Source organism: Plectropomus leopardus, chromosome 2 (genome assembly GCF_026936395.1).
Source record: "Plectropomus leopardus strain MGB_pleo_1.0 chromosome 2, ASM2693639v1, whole genome shotgun sequence".
NCBI classification, from domain to species: domain Eukaryota; kingdom Metazoa; phylum Chordata; class Actinopteri; order Perciformes; family Serranidae; genus Plectropomus; species Plectropomus leopardus.
The window spans coordinates 18,383,551-18,399,491 of record NC_142177.1 but is presented as its reverse complement, the minus strand read 5'-3'; the positions used below and the strand labels follow the sequence as shown (position 1 = coordinate 18,399,491).

General features: G+C 40.6%; 1 protein-coding gene across 2 annotated transcripts in view; it reads right to left on the bottom strand.

Annotated features, from left to right (window-relative positions):
- ndrg3a (ndrg family member 3a) overlaps positions 1-15,613 on the bottom strand; it is a 50,342-nt gene extending 34,729 nt beyond the window's left edge. Inside the window, exon 1 of one of the 2 annotated variants that reach the window (XM_042503287.2) lies at positions 15,451-15,613. The gene's annotated coding sequence lies outside the window, so the exon portion shown is untranslated. The remainder of the gene's footprint in view (positions 1-15,450) is intronic. The other variant, XM_042503296.2, reaches the window with a different exon arrangement.
- Positions 15,614-15,941: the final 328 nt, after the last annotated feature.

Sequence of the window (15,941 nt, the reverse complement as noted above, 5' to 3'; positions counted from 1 at the left end):
GTTTTTTTTTTAACAATAAAAATCAATAATATCACAAATAGAAGTTAAACTTTTAGTGGCCTTAGTGGCCTACTAGAATAATAAAATCAATTTGCTTTTTCACTCCACCAGATATATTTTGCTGCAATTAAAATAATTGAAGCAGAGGCATCCTGTAGCTCACCTGGAAGAACAAGTGCCCCACGTACAAGGCTATGTATGTCCTTATTGCAGAGGCTGCAGGTTCAGTTCCATCCCCAGCACTTTGCTGCATGTTATCCCTTCTCTCTCCCCCCTTTTACTCTAGTCCTTCCCTTTCAAAAAAAAAGGCAAAAACCCCAAACAATGATAATAAAAAAAACAATAAAGTGAAATGAACACACTGAAATCTTCAATAAAACAGATTTTGACAAAGATGACTGTTGGAACATAATTCACTGTTGAAAAAGTTAAGAAATTGCAATTTATTGAAACATATGTTGTTACAAAGCTAATAGCATATTGCAAAATATTTAAAATTGCAGTAATGTTGCATTGTGACTTAAGTATTGTGATAACATGTCGTGGGGCCCCTTGAGCATGGACAGTGGCTGCCTGATAACTCAGAACAATCCAAACCATACTGTCCAGTTACAGAGTAACGAGAGCATCTTCTATCACTGTAAATATGTTTCTTTGTGTGTTCAAAAACATTACGTGATATGATATACTTATTTCAGACTATCCTATGTAGCTGATCAAGCTGTCATTAAAGGATGTTTTTTTGCATCATGCAAAAGGGCTTCTTGCTTGAAAGCCATCTATGAAGTGAAGACATTCAGATGAATGTTTTGGTTCTCTTTTAGTACAAACTGTTTTGGCCAGTTTTGAAAAAGCAGCTACAATGTTTTCTACACTAAACCATGTATTTCTGTTGACTTGCAGTAAAGGACTTTGATCATAAATTATGAAAGATGCTGCAGTAGTTTTCTCTTAGAGAAAAAACTATCACTTGACTAGAGTATCATACATAGAAAGATACAGCAGTCATCTTTTATTCCTGCTCAACATTGACACCACATAGTCGCCACATCACGACTGTAGCTGCCCAGCCTCTGCATGCTGTCACACTTTTCAGACAGAGCATTGTTGGCATGTCCCAATTCAGGGGCTGGGTCTTCCACAGTCTGCAAAGTGAAAGTCTCTTAAGCTTGTGTTTACCACAGACCTCATCTAATGCTTCTAACCAAAAACCCATTCAAAGAACCCTATTGACTTTGGGACGAGGGAACAAGAGGTGCTGAAATGCTAATTCATATCAGGGTTTTAGGACTCATTACTGAGGTTTTCTATTAACAATCATTTTTGCACTCTCTGATTCTAGACTACATGCTAGCCTTCAAAGCCTTTAAAGGACACACCTTAATGGGCTGCGTCAATCAAAAGATCCAGTCCTTGATTTGGGACACAGCTAATAATCAATTCAATTCAAGTGGAAGTAGTGTCATCTGCCTGTCTGCTCTCTCTGGGAGCCAAATTATTCTAATGACAGTTCCTATCACAGAGGAACACAAGCATGTCTGTCCTCAACTGGAGCCTCAGATTTCAGTCAGCACTTCACCAGGCTTCACATCACAACAGAAAATAGGCCACCACAAATTCCAGAGATACTCCGCGCCTGCCAACCATTCAGACAGCCCAACTCCTATGTCTGCCTTTCTTTATGTGCAGGAGTGTTTTGCTGTCAGGGCTACAAACAAGTGAAAACATCATAACCCAGCAGAGTCACCGGTGTGGTGACACCTTGTTCTTACACTGGGAGACTTTTCCATCCAGGGGAGTGTCACTACAAATTTCTTTCCCCTTCAATTTTTCCTAACCAGGCCAAATCTGTGTTTACAGTTTCCAGTCTGCGGAGGCAGCAATCCCACCGGAGTAAAGGTAATGGACGGTGACGAAGCTCAGTTGTAGATTATTGCTCTAACCCGGGCCATTTGGTAAGAGAATTAAAAGAGGAAATCCATTTGTTTAGCGTTTCAGCCACACCCCCCTACCCACCCTACCCCTCTTTTCAGGTATATAACAACCTGGCTGATAACATGTATAGATGAAATCTATTGTTTTCCATTCTAGAGGTGAGGGCTAAGACCAAGGAGGGAATCTGATCTTGAGTTTGCACTTTTGTTCTCCATCATGAAAAATCTGACCTATAGCACAGAACGTCTCCTGCTGATACTTCAGCAAACACACATAGCTGAATGAGCACGGAGACGGAGAGCACACACTCACATACACACACACACTCACTCACACACAGCTCCCCATGCTTCACGTCTACTTAATTAAATGACAGCTTGCTCTCCTGAGGCTCCATCACCCTCCTTACGGTTTATAGGATTCTCTTGACACGAGCTGACGGATCTTTTTTTCCCCTTCTTTTGACGGTATAACAAAAACTATGATGAGATATTTCTCTGATGTCTTTTTCTGTCTGGATTCTATCAAAATAGTCTATTCATATCCAGTATCCCAACTTAAAATATGGAAAATCACCCACATCTTTTTTTGAAACCAAATTGAAAACACAGGATTAGGTACCTTTAAAGAGAAACTTTGGTATTTGTCAACCTGGACCCTATTTTTCCATGTTTTTGTGTCAAAGTGACGTCTGGAAACAACTATTTCTGCAATTGGTCCAGTGTTAAGAGGTAGCATTGCATCCTGCAGTGGCAGAACAGGCACTCAGGGCATTTGACACTGTGTATTTATTTCCACTAAAAGTGCTTGTTTTTGCCACTTATAGGCTCAGATTGCTATTGTAAGTGTCTTACAACATTATGGAACGGACCTCATAGAGAAGTGAAAACAGTTTTCTTTATCTTTTGCTTGCTCTGGTCTATTTGTTATTGTTTGTAACAAAGTCTTGCTCAGGGTAAGGGTTGGACAAAATTTCGAAACCTTTCCATGACTTTTCAAGGATCCATAACAAAGATTATTTTTATTTCTTCTCTTCTTCTCTCTTTTTTTTTTGTATCTTAGACTTAAACTCTATTCAAATATATTTCCACCTAGTTGGCATACAGGAAGAGAGGGACAAACCCAAACCAAAACATGCATGCTGGTAAACCAGTGTTTTCCATTAATTACCAAGACTATGGCGGGCCGCCATAATCTAATTTGTCCCGCCCTAGTGTCAATAGAGCAGGACTGTTAATTAGGAGCAGTATTAAAATATATATCACAGGGCTATTTATAACACAGTAGAGGCAGAGACGAGCAGCAGAACGTCTGGTGCATTAAAGTGAAATTAATCAATCTGCTGGGCCTCAAACTGTCTTTCACTTACAAAAATCTGCAAATACCTCCTCTCATCCATCGATCTGATCAGCTGGGAACGAATCAACAGATCAATCATCCACCCCAAGAGTGACATTCACCTGCGAAGCAGATAAATGCACGGGACCACAAAATGAAATTAAATGGAATCGGCCAACATGCTGATTTCTGCCAACAGCACAGATTTCTTTTTTTTTTTATTGTCCAAGTTAACAGGTGCAAACGTCAACCATGAGTTGAAGTAGTTTTTTTTTTATTTTGCTCAATGAATGAATATTACATTAACTGAAACGCATTGTATTTCATGTCTCCATCTGCTGGTGGGCCATTGCAATAAGAGTATGCTGGTATGATGATAGTTCCACTACAAAAGGCACTTAATGGTCAGTAAAAGTAGGTGGGGATAACAGCGGATATATCAATATCGGTATCATTTGTCAGCCTTATGTGTTGTTTTGACATCAGCCTTTTAAATATTGGCAAAAAATCCAATGTCATGTATTCCTACATTGAATATTTTAAACAGTATGAGTAACCATTCTCAGCATTAATACACCAGTATTATCTGCATTTTCTAGCTCTTTCTTATTGTTAATGTTTATACAGCCAGTCTGCTGTTCTCCGCCACAAATCGAGAAAAGAAAAGTCAATAATGTCATATAGACTTGTTACATTCAGCTTTTAATTAAAAAAATAATTTTCGATGTAAATTTTCCCCATAGGAATCAAAAATGGTAATGAATATTAATATTTTTCAAGGCATCATATTAAAGTTAGAAATTCCAGTATCTTGACAACACTTCTTCCTGGCACTATTCTCTCTAACTCTTACTTACGTTTCCACCGTTGTCTGCCTGAAAAAAGTCACGTCTTGCGCGAGTTTAGAATGCAACTTCTCCTTGAGCGTGACTTGGTTGCACGCAATAACACACTGGATCAAGTGAAAGCTTAAAAAATGTTTAATTTCTTTGTCAGCCACAATAACAATCGGAGCCTGTCAGCATCAAAAACAAGAACCTTTTACGGATGCACATTGATGGTGCCAAATGCACCGAGTGGTTACATTATATAATAGCCTGTTTGACAACTGACTGCAGCAGTGCTCTCTCAATAATGGACAAATATTAATAATAGCTGTCGACAATGACATTGGTCACTTAGACACAGAAAAATGGAAAAATAGGGTCCATGTTGAAGATTAATTAAATTTCCTGCTGAAACATGATCCTGTTCAGGTGTAGGTTCACACAAAGGGTGTATGCACACTGATACATGCAGATGACCACTGAATAAAAGACAAACCAAAAATAATGTCTTGTTGGTTGTAAAGACCAACAGAAATGCAAGATAAGCAACTGGATCTGCCAAAGAAGCTATTTGAGGACAGTTATCTTCCTCTTCAAACACCAACCTCCTCCTTTGATCATTCCAGGATAAAAAAAGGTCTAATAAATGCTAAATACTGCATTACTATAATTGACTCATCCCCTCTTTGGAAACCGAATCTGAAGGCAGACTCACTCAGTCACTACCACATTTAATATCCTAAGCCTCTGGCTAGCTATAACTCAAAATGCAAGTAATAAAAATGTTGTAGAGGTTGTACTTGGATGGGACATATGCTATTACACACACAGGGACAATATTGCAAGTGCTGCTGTTATAGTATGTGACAGACACACACACACACACACACACACACACACACACACACACACACACACACACACACACACACACACACACAATACATTTGTGCCTGGGAGGAGACTCATGACCTTGTTTTCTAGGTCGTGATATTCACTCAGAGTGTGCACATCATTGTCTCTTTAAAGCATGTCTCCAATGAAGCACACTACTGCATTTTTTTATAAAGGAAAGCCTAAACTGATCTTCCATCACTTGATTTTTTTCTGTGTGTGCGTGCATGTGTGCGTGCATGCGTGCGCGCGTGCAACAGCCTGGTTCATCAGCAAAGGACATCACTGGCACATAGCAGCCACTGCACCGATCTGCCTGCCAAATACGGGGGCCCCCTTCCACACACACCCAAACCCTGACCTCTATACTTACACAGGGTTGGGGACTGCCTATGTTGCATTCCTAAGCAGACACTGGCACTGCGCAATAAATTCGAAGAAAGAAAGAAAAAATTCACAGTCTTAATTCATACATCTATGCAATCTCATTTCTAAGTGACGACGATTCACTCGTTCCTATTTGCCTGTGCACTCATGCTAAGTCAATGAGGATGAAAACCCAATATTTCATATCACATATATCACAGTAAACAGGTATCAAATTACCATGTGGGACTTTTATTGTAATGAATGTATAGGAAATTAAAATGTCCAATGTCTTACAGTCTCTTTAATCTCCACTAGCCGCTACGCTAATGCATACAATGCCAAATGCCAAAGGCTTGTGCTAAAAACGTTAGCATGTTGTATTTGATGAAAAAATGTGTCTAGTATAAGACAATTAATTTGTCGGTGAACCTTGTGAGTTGTAATTAAGCTCAATTTTGTAATATTACTTTTTATGTATGTTGCTGCTATTCCTGGCTTGACATGAGTATAGGAAATCTCCACTTGCTGCAAGGCTAATTTATGTAATGCAAAATGCCATAGACTTATGTTAATAAGCAAGTGTTTTTTGTCTGTAAATCTTGTGAGTTCTAATGAAGTCGCTTTGTTTACTTGTGTTTGAAACGTGGCTATTAAGCCATGTTTAATTTGTATTTTAGAAGAGTTATGTATCAGTCACACTTTCCAGCACTTCACAGAAGTCTCCACCACCGACTTTGGAGGTATAACTGCAGAGCGACATACACACACCACCGCACAGCTCACATTGCATAGGCTATGGTGGAAGCTCTGTGTGTCATATAATTGTAAGTGTGTATGTTATTTATTCTAAAGCTGTAACTTTATTTTATATTTTTAATATTCAGCAGCATTCCAGTACATCACTTTGATGTTCTAAACTAAGAGACACGTTTTTTTTGTTACAAGAGAATTTAAAGTTTAAATCCAGCACTTTGATATATGTTATTTGTGAGTCAAACTCTTTGATATTTCTTTTGCTTATGTTGTCTGGTATAAGCTCTGTCTAGACAGCAAGCATCTCAGATGTGTTCTTTCTCTTGAGCATCTAAGATTGCAATTTATTTATTTATCTTTAAAAAATCCTGTGAGAGAATCGTCATCTCAATTCTTAGAGAGAAAAACTGCGATTCACATTTAGCAAGAATGGTACAGACCTAGAAGACATCCATGTAACCTTACCAGACACAAACCCCCACATACTGACACAGTCTCAAACAAATGAAATCACAGCACATACATACATTCACATGGTAACACATAGGGCTGACTTTATAAACTCATACATCTCTCTAATCCTGCAAAGCTACTAAGTGCAAGACCCCTCTCATTACTCTCTGAGGGCTTTTAAAGAATTACATTATTCCTTGAGGGGGCACTTTATCTGCTAATGGTCTTATGAGATTAAAGAGCATCATCTGGCTGTATTGATTTATAACCACATATCTATCAGCATCATCAGCATGCGTCACCTCTCACATGAAAACGCAGACATCCAGAGAGAGTCTTGGAGGGACAGTTAACTGGCTTCCTAAATACAGCGCTATGGTTCGTAAAATTATTTGTCATAACTGCCAGTGGCACATTAAATTTACTGCACTAATACAGACCCAGCGACCAACAGCAATATTTTCACCAGTGAATTGATGTTTCGGACCAGCAAACTGGAAACTCAATTTGTCCATTAGGCCTGACTCAAACAAGGAAGTCTGCGTAAAAGTTATGAATTTTGTATGTGTAAGATACACTGTATGTAAGGCCTCGAATGTTTGTGTGTGAGGGCAGCTGGGATGTGAGTCAGTGCTCCCATGTTTCTCCCTGCTCAGTACATTGTACTATACAGCCTCATGAGTCATCTATTTTGGTCTTCTTCATGTATAAATAAAGAAGTGGTCGCCACACTAGGCTGCATATCAGTTTTAAGTGAGTCATATGGGTTACTGTGATTTGTTTGCATCCTCATGCCCTCCAATGCCTTGCTCTCTTGTATTGGACAATGAACCTAGATTGGACAATTAACCAACATTTGCCCTAAATTTAATCATACTGCAATTTTTAACTAAAAAATTATCTGAATGTCATAGAATTAAACTGAGAGTGGCTCCAGCACTCATTTATATGTAACTAGCAGTTCAAAGGCCATGACGCACCAAGCTGACATCTCAAAACTAGTGGCGACAAAATCCCCCTGCTGTGTTGTCTCATGTTGCTGTGTCTTGGCCAAAAAGTTGCCCATGAACACTGCAAACCGACAACCAACAAACATTTATATTCTGCGCGTGAAAGAGAGGGAATACCCCTCCATACCAGCAGACGGCAGTTGTCTGTAATTGTCATTCCAAACGGGAAACTGGAAGACTGATCATCTTTTTGTTAACTTCCTCCCTTCCACTTCTTGTCTCATGCACTAATCAGAGTGATTTTATTCACCAACAGGCTCCATGGCTGCTGCCGCCAATTCAACATGCTGCATTGGCAGAAAAAAGGTCGAAAAGGGTCGACAAGGGCCAACAGTCCGGGACACACCACAGTGACGGGAGCCGCAGGTGCTTGCCTCGTGTTGGGGCCTTTAAGCAAACCAACCAAACGGTTTACACCCATGGTCCCCCACTATTTTCAGGACTGTAATAGTATTTCTGGACCATGCTTAACTGACATCTCTCTGACCATCCTACTGGCTGATGACATCTAGCTCTTGTTTTCTGGGGGTATGCGGGGGCTGACAAATGAAGTCATGGTGCCAAAAAACTGTGGACACTGGAGGCTGAGTCCAAAAGCAAGTCAATCCCCATAAACACCCATGTTAAAATGCCAAAATTTACAGCAGAAATAAACAAACATGTTTGTCATTTCAAACATGAAATAAACATGTTTACAGCCTGAACTCTGCAGGTCAGGTTATGCCCAATCAAGCAGAGAATCAGAGCTCTACTGCACAGGGGCTGAATTTTTATATAACTTACCCATTTCATTTATATAGTGGCTTAAAGTTAAGGAAAATTAAGGGTGTGGCCGCTTCGACTGAACGGCCATCTGCAAGGTCACACCCTATGAGTCAGATCCACCTCTCGCTTCTTCACAGCTTCACCCGCCCAAACATAGTCACTTCTGGCTCCAAAAACCCAAGATGGAAATAGCCAATATTCATTATTTTTATACAGTCAATAGGCTAAGCAGGACAAAGATATCAGATATGAGAACAACATTTTTGCAAATCTTTGCCTTCTATTGCTCTTGAGATAAATCTAAAAATGTATCGTAATACAGGTTTTTGCGCACATCATCAAAAAAATACACTTATTAGGGGTGGGCAATATGGCCTTAAAATTATATCAGGATATTTCAGGACAGTTTTACGATAATGATATTCTTGACAAAAATACTGAGAATATTTTATTATTATCAATTTGAAGAATACACAATTGCAACACATTAACTGCCATTATTACAATATTTTTTTTTTTTATGATATTAAAAATTATACCAGTATTATCGTGAATGATATATGGCACACACCTAACACGTAACACCTAAAAGTAACCTGGCTCTACATAACTAGATTTAAGAGTGAACAGTGGCAAAAGACAGTAATTATTTTGTGCTTGACAAAGACACTCGCACATAAATGTTTTTCATCTTTCCTTTGGCTCCGCATAATACCCTGCAAGGCACTGCCACAGCTGATCCTTTCAAATGATGAAAAATAGACTAATAAGAGGATGGCAATACAGACAGCAATTTAGATAGCTGTAGCTACATGACACACATCATCAATAAATCAATATACATTTGCATAGACAGGTCTCACACAAATGGAGGAATGGAGGGGGGATGAGGTAAGAGAAAAAAGAATCATTACTACTAAGGGGTTGGCTAAGGGACAGACGAGTCTCAATAAATCTGCTCTGATAGGTCAGAAAGAGGTGTGAGCCTGGCTGAATGAGCCTCTCCTGGCTCCTCATGGTATCTAGCTATAAATAAGACTGAATGGCCGGGCTCGTCGGACCTGCACTCAGTGCTGCTAAGCGAGTACCTGCCCCTGCTCCACTACGTTAGGCTCGCTGCTGCTCAGTCTGTGGGGATTTCCTCTGCCATGCTTGCTTGTGCAGACAGCACAGAGGAAGACAAAGTGCGAGAGGGGTGCCTTGTGTGTGTGTGTGTGTGTGTGTGTGTGTGTGTGTGTGTGTGTGTGTGTTTGTATGCTGGCTGATGTGACCAGGCAGAGTTTCCTGCTGGAGGCTCAGCAGGATCTGCAGACTGTGGTCAGACTGGCCGGAGGGCAGCTGTGCAGGCAGCAGTGAGACCATCTGTATAGCCCAGCCACTAGCTCAAACACACCCCCACAGAATCAGTTCAACAAGCGAGGGGGAAACTTTAGAAACGCTTCCATAAAACATTACCACAGCACAGAGGAATGAGAGCCCTTGTGCCCAGAGATAGTAAAGACCTCTTGAATCCACCGAGGCCTTTGAATCAGAACATGTCTCATCGGTGTATGAATCAGTGCTGAGAGGCCTGTTGCCTCACAGGAACACAGACTCTGCTAATAGAGCCATCAATGTGGTCAGCGTGGCTGTCACAATGACTGATTAATGACAACTCAATCTCCCACAGAAACACAGAGGTGGCTCCTCCGGCACCTTCCCTTGTGAATGCTCGTCATGGAGGTCGGCGGTGTCCTTGGCAACCATGCCCCCCCCTGAGAGCCACACTCAGCTTAGCTGGTGGTGCGGCTGGAATCGAATGACCTTTTTCCACCGTCATTTACATAAAGTTATTCTCTCCTCAACACGTCATTTAATGCAACGTGGAATGCTTTACCGACCAGCTGAGCTTCCACTTGACTCTCAGGAGGCTGAAACTGTTTTCATTAAGATTCAATGCAGCAAAAAAGGCATCAAAGGAGTCATAAAAAGGCACACACAATAATTTCTCTTCCTCATATATATCAACCACATATATGTAACATGTACAAGTCACGACACACATTGAGCTACACACACACACAGAGCAAGGACCCCATCTCTCTCCAAGTGAAATATGAGTATTTGACGTTAGGGACTTTGCACCTCATCTCTGTCTGAATTTAACTGCTTCTAGTGGGAACACAGCCTGAGGGGGAGGATCTTCCACCAGGGCACTGTTTCTATCTGCCATTTGCTCCGTCACAATAACAACCACTAAAGCATTTAACTTTCCTGGATGTTCCCCTGACCATTAAAGTAAGCCGAGTATGAAGTGATTCGTGCTGCACCCAGCCTATTGTGAGATACTGTAAATAAAGCTGTATGCTACAGCTTTCTTGTTCAAAAGGTTTGTGTGAGGTGTGTGCCTGCTTATTTGTATCTATGACAAACTTGGATTTGTCTCAGTGGAGAGCTGAAATATCCTTTTTCTTTGCTTCCCATCTCTGTCACACACACTCACAAGAAGAACAAAACAAGATCTTAGGAAATAGTTTCGATAAAAACAATCAACAACCTGAGAAATTAAACGAAAAGAGGAAACCAAGGGGTCAATTTCCTGATTTGCCGGTCCAGGCAGGCATATAAGCTTTAACCAGTTTAATTTATGCAAAGCGGCTGATCCAGCATTTATCGTTATGTCACGTTCTGGCAGCTTTAAAAGTAGCCTAAGTCACAGCCCTAAATCCAACTAAAACTGCATTAGCAATCAGCAGTATATCAGTGTAATTAATATAAGATCATCTTTGTTAACTTAGAGGAGCAATTAGTGTCGCACAGGTCGTGTGTATTTCACTGCCGAGCCGATGTGGCTGGTGTTGGCATCATGAGGGAAATCAAATTTCAGCAGAGGGGGAGTGGGGAGAGCGGTGCACGTTTGTTTACTTTTTGGGGTGAAGAGAGGATACATGTCAGTTATTCTCTTAAAAAGACTAAAACTGCACCAATACTGCAACATTTTAGATTTGAAGTCGACAAAAGAACTGTCCTTACTGACTGCAAGCACTGCTGTGAGCTCAACTTGTGTCGGACACCAAGTTTCTATTTATATCTGATGCTCGCTTTGAAAGTGAAGTAGCGGAGGATGAACAACTGATTCATGAAGTTGTTCAGTGAGGAGTTTTTTTTATATGAAACCTACTTTTTTCAGTGTAAGCTGGATGTAGGGAGATTGCCAGGGAGCTGAAAGTTTCTGCGAAAGCGGTTACAGGCAATGAATGAATGAATAAATGACCGTCACTAAAAACAAGCTAGACTAACGTTACGTGCTGTTTGCTATTTTGTATGTAATTTCCGGCAAATATCATAATACTAAAAACACTGTTTGAAAATGTTCACACTGGCCCGACCCTAGCACCTGCTTATTTTTATCTAGAACAAACTGGGATTCGTCTCAGCTGGAGAGCTGGACCATCCACTTTTGCTTCCCATCTATCTCATACACACATAAACACAACAAGAACACAATGTTATTTTTTGTAGGGAGGATACATTTTAGGAAAAAAAAGCAATCAATGGCGACCACCTGACAAACTAAACAAAAAGAGGAAACTAAGGGTTGATGTGTTGCAATGTGTGCGGTTAGCTAAAACATGTGCAGGGGTCTGAGGGAAGGTTCTTAAAATATATGATCTTAAATGAAAAGTGACACTGAAGGACATTCTGGGGCATCCAGAGGTCCAGCTTGGCTTGTATCCAACATTTTGGATCAACAAGCTTACCACCTGTGCTCTGCCTCTCCTCATCACCACCTGCTGATTTTATTGCTGATGCTGATAAAGAAAATGGAGACAGACAGAGCCCTCCCTCCAGCAGGGGTGTGATCCAGCAGATAAGGATGTCTGAAAAATGTGTGGACCCTGTCGCTGCTGCACACAAAGCGGCTAGAGTCTGTCTTTCGTGTTCTGTCTTTCATTTGTTGGCTATAAGTATATCTATTGTCAATTTCACCCCTGCAGTAGATACTGATGGAGCGGGGAAAAAAGGGATTGCTGTCTGCATATGCTTTTCTGCTGGGGTCAAGGGAAATTTAACCTGGAATAGAGGTCTGTGTGCATCAGCTGTTTTGGTTCTGAAAGCTTGAAGCTGCAGTGCTGTAACCCAAGGCCTGGTACAGCTTAAATTACAGATGCAGTTCAGTCACAAAAACACAACAGCAGCACCAGAGCTCCTTCTCATAAATGGCATTTCTAATTATGACAAGAAATCCCAGTAAATGTCCAAGTCTGGCGCAGGCTATGTTTTGCCCTGCAGGGCTGGCAAACCTGCAGACGAAGTAATGCTGAGGTGAGAGTGAACAGCAGGCAGACCGACTGTCAGCACAGTGGCTTAATTACTGTCTCCATCTCTCCAGCGACTGTTATTCCCTGACATTCATCCCTGACATTCCTGCAAGAAATCCTCTCCTACACAAGAGCACTTCTCACTTTTTGTGTAGTACTCTGTAATCCCTGTATTAAATTATGTGTAAGTAGTAATACATGCTGAAAAGAACCATAATAGTTTAGTTTCTTGATGTTGACTTATTGAAATTACTTTATACCCCTCAATTACAACCTATAAAGTACAGTACTGTTGCATAATGCTTACTTTGTTTTCACTCCAAATTAGAGATGTTCTGATCGAATTTTCCTTTCAGACACCGATTCCAATACCTGTGCTTGAGTATCGGCCAGTGCAGAGTACCGATCCTAATACCTACTATAGAGTGTCCCAAGGATAGTAGGCCAACCCGAAAGCTAACATCACCCTGGTTCCCTCATCAAAAATCCTATTGGATTTTTCCATTGGATTTTAGATAATTGCAGAAGAAAAGCTCTGTGGCAAACACCGCCACCGCTACATTAACAAATAGATGTGTTATGTCTTCAAATGCTCTATAAGCTTGCTGGTGTTGAAATTGGCAATACGAGCGCCACTCCTTCAAACTAAAGCCTTGCTTACTTTAAAGGATGCCTTTTTACTCGAGGGAATTTCCTGTGTAAAATATTGCCAAATTGCTGACTTTTCACTGGAAATCAATTCTTCTTTGGTGCTCCTTAACAGAAGTTGCTTTTGGCTGCCCAGATGAACTCACTATATAGGCTACTGTTTTAGAGCAGCAAAAAAAGAATTTATTTCCGGGAAAATTGCAGTTTTATCTGGATGTAAAACTACTTTAAAATGCATTGATTAATGATGTGGTGGCATTGCCCTGAGTACTCGCCAATACCTGATCCAGCACTTAAGGCAGTATCGGCATCAGAATATCAGAACAACTCTACCAGGAGCGCTCAGGCAAGTTTGTTTTAATTTCTCTGAGCGCTTGTAGAAGGTGGAGTCCCTCCATCGTTGGAAAAATCTGACAGCTTTAAAACAAAGTGCTGTATGACAGTGCATAAATCAATGTTACGTTATCTAAAATCCCAGCGGGGGTAAATGATCAGAGCCTGGAAAGACCAGGTGAGCGCATTTCCTCAAGATTTCACGAGCTCAAGTACAATGTGTGGTTTAATTAACAACTTTTGACACTCCCATTTGTTAGGCAGTAGGTTTTCCCTGTAATAATCAACCCGGAGTGGACTGTCTCCAACGACGTGGCAATAAACCTAAAACTGCCAACTATTTGCTTTTTCTCCTGTTTTAAAAACAAAAGACTGGTTTACAGATCCATGTGGTGAGGGACACTGCATGTTAATTATGGTGTTATCCTTTGCCTTTTCCGGTCTTACGACAGTCTTTTACGACAGTGTTGTGAGTGACAACAAATGTCTTGTGGTTGCTTGTTGTGTAAGCTCCATTCAAGTCTTGCTAATCATGTAACACTGCTGAGGGCATTGTGAGAGATAGGACACCTGAATTTAATCCTGCCACCATGAAACTATAACATACTTCAACTGAAACTATAAGATTACAAAATAATGTTTTATTATACAGACTGTGTATCTGAGGTACTTAATACAAAGGTTACAATGACCTTCTAATTCATGGTATTTTAAAATCTTCTAAAATTACAATTACTTCAACATCCCAATTGTTTGTGATAGTTTTACTGTGAAACTATATAACGCAATGTCCTTTTAAAATACATCCCAAGATGACCAAGGTTATTTTTTAGCTAAGGGGAAAACACCTGATGCCCTATGTCTTACACTTTCCACCTGTGTGACCTTCGCATGGCCACCAGTGACATTGTCATCCATCATGTGGTGTCTGAAGGTGTAACACCTGCAGCTATATCACTGTGACTGATCTGATAATGATGGATCTACACTCGGACAGTGTTTAGAAAAATGTGCATAATAAAGAGAAATGTGTACAGTACTGTGACACCATGAGAGAGGGCACATTCAACACATAGATTTGGGCCTTTTTAGTTGGCGTCAATGATTTCCTGTCCAAACTCCAGACAGCATACCAACTGAAAAAAATATTAATAATACTCCTATTTTAGTATGACTTGCATTTTATCCTACTCAAACAGTAGTTTATAACATAAAACTGGTAAGCTATGACTAGTATGTGGTGATTATACATATACCTACAAGCAATTTAGGTGTAAAGTGTGCATTTTGCACTATATTCATCAAGCTACAAGCTATTCGGCTGACATTTCTACAGTTGTTTTAGCTCCGTAATTTACGATGTAGCGCATCGTGACAGGCCTCATTTCATTTTAACATAGCTGGGCAACCTAAGTTATTATTTAGCAGGGAAAATAATGCACAGAAAACAAACTAAAACCAAAACGCACCGAGCTGACTAAATTAAAATACGCTGTTAAAACAGCCGTTTCGTCGCATTACTGTTGAGAGCAAACAACTCAATTCAGCTGCAGTTTTTCTAACTGCTTCGCTCGCGCTCAGTCAAGTCCTAATGTTACTTCCTCGCGGTGTTTCATACGTCTGTTTTTTTTTGTTTTTTTTTAATAAGTGCAATAACTGTTTGTTGGTGTTTTAACGGCTGCAACAAACGAGTCGACGTGTGGACATCAACGTGAACAGGTTGGGAAATCCAGCGAGCTGAGATAATCTCCTGTGGCATCGGACACATCTGTAAATGGTAAACGGAGAAACGCTACCGCGAAAACACGGATGTGTGGGGCTTACCTCGTCGGTGAAACAAGTGTCCGGCGACTTGTAGTTAATTCCTCGGCAGATATATTGTTGGGTATCAGCGATTTAAATGTATATTTAGGTTTTACAGTACACGCTGCTGCTGCCTGCCGCCGCTTCCTCTGCCTCAACTAGTATTTCGATGTGACTCTGGGCGGAACTACACGCTGCGGCGCAGACACCGCGGAGGAGCCAATGGGAGGAGGCGGTGCTCACCACAGACAGGGGGAGAGGCAGGAGGTCTCACTTTGCTCCGAAATAATGAAGACGAGACTCTGCTACCAGGGAGGCACTGGGAAACACAATGCAGAAGGTTTAAGTAGACTGTAGTGCTGATGGGTCAAATGTATTTTAACTGCGCTCACGATTTCATATTAGATTTTATGCAGGATACAAACTTTATTTCAGATTGAGGTAAAATAAAAGGCGGACCTTTGTTCTTTTCTTTAGCATTTTTTTCTTTTATTAACAGTTTTGAAAACAGT